This window comes from Micromys minutus, assembly GCF_963924665.1.
Source record: "Micromys minutus genome assembly, chromosome: 10".
NCBI classification, from domain to species: domain Eukaryota; kingdom Metazoa; phylum Chordata; class Mammalia; order Rodentia; family Muridae; genus Micromys; species Micromys minutus.
The window spans coordinates 7688230-7698884 of NC_137979.1; the positions used below are offsets into that span (position 1 = coordinate 7688230).

General features: G+C 50.0%; 1 protein-coding gene across 2 annotated transcripts in view; it reads right to left on the minus strand.

Moving 5' to 3' along the window:
- The window catches only part of ANXA6 (annexin A6), a 52106-nt gene extending 42131 nt beyond the window's left edge, over window positions 1–9975 (minus strand). For both annotated transcript variants that reach the window (XM_080924554.1, XM_080924553.1), the window contains exon 1: window positions 9885–9975. The gene's annotated coding sequence lies outside the window, so the exon portion shown is untranslated. The remainder of the gene's footprint in view (window positions 1–9884) is intronic.
- Between the last annotated feature and the right edge of the window lie 680 nt (window positions 9976–10655).

Sequence of the window (10655 nt, forward strand, 5' to 3'; positions counted from 1 at the left end):
ATGGGTCCCAGTGGATTACAGCAAGCATCTGGAGGAAAGATGATGTGCTGAACAAGAGGTAACAGGATGGAACCCTGTTTACCTCTTGCAGTCAGAGGTCTCATACAGATGCCCGGGAAAGACGCAACGGAGCTCCGTGTGACTCTCTGTGTGACTCAGGTGGCAGTGGGCAGAAGAGTGGTAATACGCTGACCTGACCTGAGGCCACTGTGAAGACTTGGCTTTACTACTCTGATGGAACAAAGCCATTACAAAGTTATGGCAGACTTAAACGAAAGGGATAAAATATCTTACTGAAGCAAGGTAAGGACTGTGGGCTTGAGGTGTGTCAGGGACAAGAGCTACAATGAAGGAAAAGGGGACACAGGTGTATTACCTATAAATAAGTGACAAGTGAACGAAGATGGGTGCAGAGCTGAGCTCACAAGCACTCAGCAGAAAAGACAGGAGATGCAAAGTTAAGCAATCAAGAGCCGCAGGCAGCCACAGTGCTCCATCAGAAGTGGCTGGTGTAGGCTTAAAACAGCTCCACACTGCTTTGTAAGAGTAAAAATAACTTACTTGCAAAGGGTGAACCAAAAAGAAGGGTGGAGACCTGCAAGTCAGCACCCGCCAGCCCTATCCCTCCCCCAACTTAGGAGACAGCTCTTCTGACCCTGATTAGCTATGTAACCAAGGGCTTAGTGCTCATTTGGGAGTTCAAGGTTATGCTAAGCACAAACTGCCTGGGAGTGCTGCTGGGGGGATGGGACCTGGATTTCTTCAAGTGCAGAGCTGATATATCAGTTGAAGGGGTATCCATTGCAGCGGAGGGATGTTGTCCGTCTGCCCCCATGTCGGTACCTTCAGAGTACTGTCTTCCTAAACTGCAATCACCAAGGGGCATTTATCTGATGGAGCTGGGGGTGGAGGACATGAGACAGAGATCTGCCTGTAATCACAGCTCAGCTGCAGGAAAACCCTGCGGTTGCCCAGGCAACCAGGGGCCCTTTGGTATAAAAGTACAGCTCTCACCAGGAAATCGAAACCTCTTACAGGAAGGGCTCAGAATCAGATCTGGGGGTTCCCCAAGCCTGGAGGCTCAAGAGGCAGTTGGTAAAGGAGCCCCCACACTGTCAGAAACACAGAGAGTGAATAAGTGAGCTTATTCCCAGGAAGTGAGCTGACACGGGGGGGGGGGGGGGGGGGAGGGAGGACTGGGACCTGTCACTTGAAGGCTGAGGCACTTTCCTTTGGCCCCGTTGCTGGAAACTTCAGCAGCTGGCTGGCTCCCAGGCCCATCTGGACAAGAGCCCCTTTCCACAGAGAGCTCACTCCAAGAAGGGGCTGCTACGCCTTTGGGGAAAACTCCAAGAGCAGTTTCTGTGTGTTGGGGGCCTGCCTCTTGTGTATGAGGAAAGTGAGTTTCTTTTTATAATTTGATGTTCACGTTGTAGTTCAGATGGCCAATCTGGTTCATTCCAACAGGACAACCAAAGGCTGAAGCACACAGTCTAGCTGTCTGTGTACTGGGGCTCACCCACAACAACCTACACCACACAGCCTCACGTTGGCTGCACAGCCATTAGCCCAGGATCCCAGCTGAGGCTGGATCTGTCCTCCAAGCCTCTTCCTACATGGCCAGAACTCAGCTAGGAGCCCTGCCTCAAAGTCCTAGGTCACAGCAGGCTTCCAACAGCTGGAGAAAGACCTAAGTATTCCAGCTGTGTTCCCTCTCTGAGCCTTAGTGAAATGAAGTCAATGATTAGTTGCCATGTTTGGGAAGATCCATGATCAATATGAAAGACTTTTTTATATTTTACTGACCAGTTTCCACAAGAGAATGCTGGGAAGGCTTACCCCAGATCTCAGGACTCCTCAACTCTCCCCCGACCTGTAAGTTTTACCAACTTACCTGGAATAGGCACTCAAGACTGGGAAAAATGGCTTCCCTCTCCCCAGAAGCCTAAATCTCTTTTGATCTGAGCAGCCAAGCAATTGGATCATTCAGAAACCCTGTCCCTCTGGGCAGTGACCTGGATGGCTTCTACCTGGGTGGCTGTCATCACCATTGCCTTGTCTGGTAGCTTGTGACTATTGTGGTCCTATGTTGGGGGCAAAATCCTACTGCCCAGCCTATTGAGTGGGTCAGGGCCACCATGTTCCCTGAGCTCTGACTTATACAAGCTGTTTAAACTGAATCTCAAGTTTGCACGTGCTCAGTAAGACTGACACACAGTCAGCAATAAATGGTCATTTTTATTGGGATAACATGGCAATAATTGAAGGCTTTGTCTAAAGTCCCCAGGTTCAAATCCTGACCCTGCAAACACACAGTTGTGTCACTTCTCTCTGCCTCAGTTTATCTTAGAAATGGGAATACTATAAGGTTTCCTTAGGCTGTGGCAAGGTAGCGTGCAAAAACCACTCATCCCGTGGGAGGCTAAAATAGCCCACCTAAAATTATTTTTTTTTAGATTTCTTTATTTTATGTATATGAGTTTTGCCTGCCTGTAGTATATATGTGCACCACATGTGTGTCTGTGCTTACAGAAGGGGGCATCAGATCTCTGGAACTAGAGTTATAGATGGTTGTGAGCTACTGTGTGGTTGTTGGGAATTGAACTCAGGACCTGTGGAAGAGCAGCCAGTGCTCTTAACAGCTGATCCATCTTCTCCAGTCCAAAAGGTAACTTTTTACTATGCTTATGTGTATAAATCTGTCTGGATGAATGTATGCCACACATGAGCTGGTGTGTGTGGAGATCAGGCTAGGACCCTCCCAACCATAAAATTATCTTCACTGCTTCTTCATAACTAATTTTTCTGCTGTTATGAATTGTAAATATCTGTGTTTTCCAATAGTCTTAGGTGACCCCTGTGAAAGGGGTTGGTTGAGCTCCATTGGGGTCACAACCCACAGGTTGTGTCCTAAGGGCTAGAGTTTTAAAAGTTGTGAACCAAATGACCTGGGTTCTGGGAACCAAACCTGGGTCCTCTGGAAGAGCTTCAAGTGCTCTTAACCACTGAGCCATCTCTCGAGCCTCAGATTGTTTGTTCTTAGGTCAGTTCTGCTCTGTTTTTATTGAGACAGGGTCTCTTGTATGTCAGGCTAGCCTTGAACTTACTAAATATCTTCAGATGATCTGACTCTCAACCTTTTACCTCCCAAGTGCAGGAATTTCATGTTGGCATCTCCTCGCACGGTTCATACAGTGCTGGAGACTGAACCCAGGCTAGCTTCCAGGGTGCTAGCGAGCAGTCTGCCAACTGAACCACACCCACAGCCAACCAAATATATTTCTGTGGCGTATGTCAAGTTGGCTATTCAGAGGAACTGCAGGCTTTTGCAGGCCTTGGAACCTATGTTCTTTTTCACAGGAAGCTGTTCGCTTCTGCCCACATCAGTAGTCCGTGGGTGCAGAGTATATCTCATACTCCCGCCGCCCCCTTTGTTTTGTGTAAGAAAGATCTTGTCTACAGGAAGACAATGAAGGTCTGACTGGCCCAGATGGTAATGACCACAGGTCACCCTGACCTGAGAGACTTTATCTGCATTAGAAGGCTGGCCACTTCTTTCCCCCTAGAACCCCAACCCATTCTTTGTTTGCCATGCTGAAGGGGTTCATCATCCTGCCCTATTTCTTGATTTTTTTTTTTTTTTTTTTTGTTTTGAGTCAGGGCTTCATGCTATGGTCCAGGCAGCTCCCTTACCTCTCCTTGTGTGCCTGGCATTAGTGCTTATCCATATATAACACATGTGCATAAGTGTGTGGCCATGGTGCTTCTATCCCAAAGTGCAGAACTTAGCTCATTTCACAGATGAAAGCCATCAGAACTGGAAGGCAAAGGCAGGAATAGCAGTGCTCACATTTAATTCCACAACTGGGGAGGCAGAGGCAGGGGGATCTGTAAGTTCAGGGCCAGCCTGGTCTACAGAACGGGTTCCAGAACAGCTCAGGACTTGAGTTTGGCTCCTAGGACCATGTAAAGTTGGAAGGAGATAACAGACTCCACAAAGTGGTCCTCTGGCCTCCAGATGCATCTTTCTCTTACACGCAGCACTAGTAATAAATTATATTGTTAAATGATTGAAAATTTGAAACAGCCAGCCCTCCCTTTCCTTTTCTTTCCCTTCCCCTCCCCCTCTCTCTGTAGGTGTGTGGGGTGGCTTGAAGGGTTGGTTATAACTAGTCTTCCCCCCTCTATCATTCATCTACCCAACCTTCTAGAACCTAGACCAGTGTTTCTCCATTCCAGCTTTATTAATACAACCCGAGGACTCTTTTTGCCCCCTAAAGGTCCAAAGTCCAACACTAGCGATCAGAAACACTTCAGGGCCAGTGCAGCCAACAAACTGATTGGTTTCTGCTGGATCCAGCTGTTACCAAACTGGGAAACCAGGGAGATCTCCTCTCCTTGGGATCCCCAAAGGCTGCACACCACACTCCCCAGATGGGCTTGTGGTCAGCCATTGAGGATTTGCCGTTCTTGTTTAGCTGGAGGTCAGGAATTTTGCATGCCCTGTGGGGACTGGGGTGGGGAGAGAAGAATCTATCTTCAAAGAAAACCTCTGGCGATCATCTGATTCTAGTTTTTCTGTCTTCAGGCTCTTGTATAGCTCAGCAAGTGGTAGATGACTAATGTTCATACATATTAATTCTAATATCATTCCAGTCTCTCCCCTCCCCCTCAGGTGGAAAAACCAGTTTTGCCTCTGAGTGGATATTCCTTTAAATATAAAGGCGTCTATTGATTCCATTTTGAGCTGGTTACTAATATCTGCTTGGACTAGTCACTGGTTCTGAGTAGAATAAAATCTTAGGCAAATGGTCATTTTTATTTTATTGCATATGACTCATAGCTGAGCCATTACTGCATAGCTCTTGTGTCTGCTGTAACCCTTGGGGGAGGTTAACCACTGCCTCCAGCCAGGGTGGCACTTCCTGTCTTGGATGATGGAGAGGATGGAAACCAATCTTTCGAGGATGCTTTTCCTGAAAAGCACGAACCCCCCACTCTTCTCCCAAGGAAACTACATCCAAGCTATCTTCTGGTGTCTCCATCTTCATCTGGGGTCTGTCTGCCTCGTTCAGTTTGGCTGAAAGGACAGAGCTAAGTCCCATCGTGAACAAAGCTACACAGAGCACATCGCCCTGTACAAGAGGACAGTTGTCCCATGAGGGTGAGCTGCACCTGGGGCAGGAGTGGTCAGCCAGGAGGAACCAGACTGAGCTCCTAAAGCAATGTCATTGGCATTGATGACAGGGGGCTTCTAAGAATCTCTCAGAAGAACCAGAATGGAGGTGAACAAGACCAGACTGGTCCACCAGGCATATCTCTTGCTCTGCTCCTTTCTCCATTCAGACCCACGGCAGTATAGGAAAAACAGGCGTGGTGTCTGTTTCCCTCAGTTCATTCTTCCTCCTAACTTGGTTACACTGAATAAACTTCCTTTTAACATCCCCCCCATTACAGGTCTCTAACTGGTTTGTTGGGACCAAGTGGCTGCACTTCGCTGGCTAAGGGCTACAGAAGCCCAGGCTCACAGGGCAAAAACTCCAGTTACAGCCAGAGAGGTTTCTTTAGTGACACCCTTGAGAAGTCACAAGGGGCACGGGGGGGGGGGGGACCATTGAACCAAACTGCTTTGCTCCCCAAGCTGTGGCCAGAGGGGAAATGACCCGAAGTTGGGCAACTTGTCCAGGTCTATAGAGAAAATTACTGATTAACCAAGGACTCATGAGAAAGCAAAACGGAACAAACCTACTAGCAATCTAGGCTCACTGGTGGGAGCTGGGGCTAGGACAGAAAGTGGGATAGATAAGGCTCCTGTGCCCTCAGCAACGACAGCCTAATACCATAGTCTGTCCACCAGCAAGTACAGAGGAGAAAAATGAGCACTGACTGTGATAAACTTTTTATCATTTCTTTTTTTGGGAGGGGTCAAACATGTGCCGTGGGTTATAGAGTTGGTTCTTCCCTTCTACCGTGTGGGTCCTGCGGCTTGAACTCAGGTCATCAGGCTTGGTGGCAAAAGCCTTTACCTGCTAAACCATTTTACGGTTCCTTCCCTCCACCCTTCTACCCTCTTTTAGAGTAACATGGAAAAGACCATGTGGTAGGTTGGGGTAGCTCATTTGGTGGAGTTCCTGTCCAGCATGCACAAGGCCCTGGGGTGGATTCCTCGCACCGCATGCTCGTTACATACATGCAAGCAATACCAGCACTTGGGGAATAGAGGCTGGAGGATTAGAAATTCATCATCAGATACATAGCAAGTTCAATGCCAGACCCTGTCTCAAAAGCAATTTTAATAACAGAGTCTGAGGATTTCTGTACCCCAGAGAGTTTTGGTGCCTCCTGGGTTAAGTCTACTGCACCACTACTAGAGGATGGGGTCTTTAAAAATCCCGTTTAGACTGGGTATTCAGTTTAGTATAGCTTATTCATCTAGCTTGCATACGTTCTTGGGTTCCATCCCTACTGCCAAGAAAAGATAAAGCTAGAAAACTCTCCTTTTCTTATGGGCTCCCCTAAGTCAGAAGGAGCAGACCCCAATCCTTTCCTAATGCAGCAGAATATTGCACCCCTGTCTTGCCCCCACTCCTCACCCCGAGACACTCAGGTTTCTTCGAGAGCAGTGTTTTCTAACTTCTAACCCGCAGTCATTGATTCCCCAGCTGGACGGAGCCCCAGGCATCCATCTGGCTGCCCCAGGATCAGAAATGGCCTACATTTGAATCCCACCCAAGGAGATTCAAAATATGAATGGCCATAAGGTCTAGCATCTCACAGGGACCAGAAGTTCTGAGATCGAAGCCCCACAGTTATTTTGAAGTTGTGTGTGTGTGGCAAGCTGGGAAGAGCCGAAGTTCAAATCTACATGTAAAGCCCTGCACAAAGTAGCCAAACCCATCTTACTGCGAGATGGGCAGTGGAGGCAGAGAATCCATGACAGCTCACGGGCCATCAGCAAACAAAAAGAGAGACCCGGTGAGGATCCTGATAATCTGAGTTCCATCCACGAACCACAACATGGAAAGGGAGAACAAAGTTCCTCAAGATGTCCTCTGACCTCCACATGCATACCGTGGCATAGATGTCCACATACAAATACATAATGTAAATAAAAATATTTTAAAAATAATTCATAATGGTTAAGGTCAAGGTTTAAATAATAAAGACAGATTGAGTTTGTTTGTTTTCCTTTTAAAGGCAGGGTCCCTGGGGTTGGAGAGATGGCTCAGCGGTTAAGAGCACTGACTGCTCTTCCAGAGGTCCTGAGTTCAAATCCCGGCAACCACATGGTTGCTCACAGCCATCTGTAACAAGATCTGATGCCCTCTTCTGGTGTCTGAAGACAGCTACAGTGTACTTATAATAAATAAATCTTAAAAAAAAAAAAAAAAGGCAGGGTTCCTCTCTGTATCACACCAGGCTGGCCTCAAACTCACAGAGATCCAACAGCTTCAGCCTCCCAAGTGCTCGTATTAAAGGTCAAGACATGAACTACCACATCTGGCAAGAGTGAAGATGAGTGTGCACAAGAGGAGTGTGTGCAAGAGCTTATGACTATTCTTTACCTTTTACTTTTTGAGACAGGGCCTCCTGTATCAAACTTACTATATAGCTCAGGGTGACTTTGAACTTCCAGATCCTGCAGCCCCCACCTCGGAGAGCTAGGATTGCAGATGCTCACAGTTTATGCCTCATTAGGGAAGGAACCAGGGCTTCCCCTGTGTAGGGCAACACATCTCTAGCCATTTCTCTACACTAGGGTTACAGCATCTCTATCTCTGTAATGGTCTGATACCAGCATCTAACAAAACAACAGATCCCAGAGTCTGCTTGGCTGGAAGGGTTCCAACAGTGACAACGACGACTTTAAGAAGCATCAAGACAGTAGTCTTGAGAAAGAGGAACCTGGGGCTCAGGTAGCACCTGAGTACCACACCCTTCTGAGGTTACCACCACAGCGCTCTACAGAGCGCTCAACAGTTCGAAAGGCACTTTCGTATCTGCAGGCTCAATACCACAAGAAGATATCAGTCTTCCTTTTACCGATGGGGCAATCTGGGCTCACAGAATCCTAAGGCCACCCCAGCTCTGTAGGGCCAGCCTCAGTGGGGGCTTCTTGGTCCTCCAGAGAGAGCATTCCGAATGCAACTGGAATGCAGAACGTAAATAGGAAAGCCTGGATTCCAAGCCAAGACAGCAGCAGGCTAGGGTACAGCCCTCACTTCCCACCCTCCATACGGGTAATCTGTGGAGACCGCATCCTCAGCATTAACCCCACCCAGGAAGTCTCTTGAAGAGGCTTGGCTAGGGGTGCATGGGGCCACCCCTGAGCCTGAATGGCACTGTAAAGAGCCACCAACCCAGGCCCAACAGGGAGTAAGGAATCAAGGTGGGGAGGGGCAGAGATGGGGCAGGGCCAGGCCTTGTGTCCAGGACTCCTCTGGGAGCTGCAGTGCAGATGTGTGTATGGTCTTTGGCAGCTCTCCAGTGCTGCAGTACCCCACTCCCAGCCCCACCCCCACCCCAGCATCTCCATTCTCAGGGCAAATCTATGTTCTGTCCAGCAACAGCTGCATCCCCTGGCCAGAAACAGCAAATAGGTTCAGTATCCCAGCAGAGAGGGGCTCACAAACAAAGGACAGGAAGTAAAGGGACATGGTGAGTGACAGTCACAGCTGCGAAGGGAAGAAGGCCTTCTCTTCCCTCCATGCCCAGCCACACCCCACTCCCAAATCTGAGAACAGTTGAATTGGTCAAGGGGGAGGGCACCGGAAGTGCGGTCACCTTAGCAGATTGCTGTGGGGAACAAGGGCCCAGAGAGAAAAGAGGTCCCTCCAAGGGTCCCAGGCAAGCTGTAACTCATGGATACGGCAGGGGATTGCCCAGGGTCTTCTGCAGGGCTTAGGGTCTGCAGCCAGAATACCAGGGCGTACAGGGGCTGAAATAGTTACAGGAGGGTAAGAAAGACTGGGGCGTCAGGCTATCATGTCTGGGGATGGGTTCGCAGCTTCAAGATATGATCTGGCAAGGAGAGGTGGAACTGGGGGTTGGGGGACAGATTCTAAGAGGACACCAGGATCCTCTCCAAACCCTGGAGCCATATGCCCAAATTTGGAAGTGTCTAGTAAGACCCACCAGAGTTTAAACAAAAGGGGGCGGAGGTGGGGGGAGGAAGCAGAAGCCAGATTCTCTCTCCTAAAGGAGCATTTCTTCGCCCACACCTGTATTCAGGATTCCCCAATCAGCAGTCAAACCAACCCGCTCTGACAGGACTGAAAGCAGGCGTTATCAGCACCTAGGAAGAGGGAGGCTCAGAGAGAGAAAGCTCCAGGCTCAAGGCCACACTGCAACTTGGTGGTGGGATCTTAGATCCGAGCATCTAAGGCTCTTGAAAAACTGGGAAGGAACCGGTTGGTTTAGGAGAAGCAAAAGACAGAGTGGGTCCTCTGCATCTTGCTAAGAGCCTCTGCGGCTCCCGGAGAGCTGAGCAGCTCGGGGACCGACAAGCTGGTCCTTCCTCTGACCGGTTATCAGGGAGCCGTTCTCCCGGACCACACCACAAACCGTCTGCTGCTCAGCAGATGGTTCAATTCCTCAAGCTCTCCAAGTTGGGCAACTCACAGCCTCCAGCGAGGGTCCCCAAGTTTTCCCATCACTTTAGACAATTAGGCGCCCAGGTCTTGGATCACACCCTCGGCGGGGTCCGGAGGCCACCAGCTCCCCTCCTCCCAGGGCGCTGTCATGCAGCGCCAGCACCTCGGGCTCCCTCCCGGGACACACCCAGCCGCGACACCCCCGGGTGGCCGCACTCCTTCAGGGACATAGCCAGGTGCTCGTCCCCGGGGACCTGGACCCCGTGCACTGTAGCGACTCTGCAGACTCACCGATCTGGGAAGGCCTCGGATCAGGGCGGACAGACAACGCAGCTCGAAGCCCGTTAGTCTAGCAGCAGCCGCAGCGCAGGGCAGGCGCACGGTGGAGGGGGACACGTGGCGCTCAGGGCCCAATCGGGTTCGCTCGCTGCCCGCCCCGCCCCGTCCTGCCCCACCCCGAGTGCTTCATTTTTGGAGTCTGGGTGTCACCGTCTGCAAGAGAAGGGCATGGGGGAGGGCGCTCTCAGGGGGAACCTGCCACCTCCTACCTGGGTCGGTTCTGACCCGTCCCTGACGCCTCCAGAGAGAAGGGGACTTGGCAAAGGTCACGCTGCCATACAGAATTAGAAGTCGAGTTAATGTCCTGTTCTGGACACTTTCTTTCACATTCCTGCCACTCACCAAAGCTTTGTTGAGAAATTTGAAGCTGGCTAAAATTGAAGTTGAGACCTTACCAGACCGATCAGATTTCACGCCTTCCTGCCCTGTCGGGTCACAGGCATAGTCACCTACTTTGCAAGCAAGGAAAGGGCAGAAGAGACCATGCCTCGCCCTGGGTCACTCAGCTTGCAGATTGTGGAGTTGGGAACCTAACATAGGGCTCTACAGGAATCTCTTGGCCTTGAGGAGTGAGTTCTGGTCGGAAGAGGGACAGACAGGAGACCAGAAGTTGTCATCCAGGTCTGTGTGGAAAAGCGGCACAGTCTTTGGGAGTCACTGGAAAACAGATGGCCCATCTTTGACAGAGAAGGCCCTGCTGCCCCGTGGCCACAGAGCAGACCG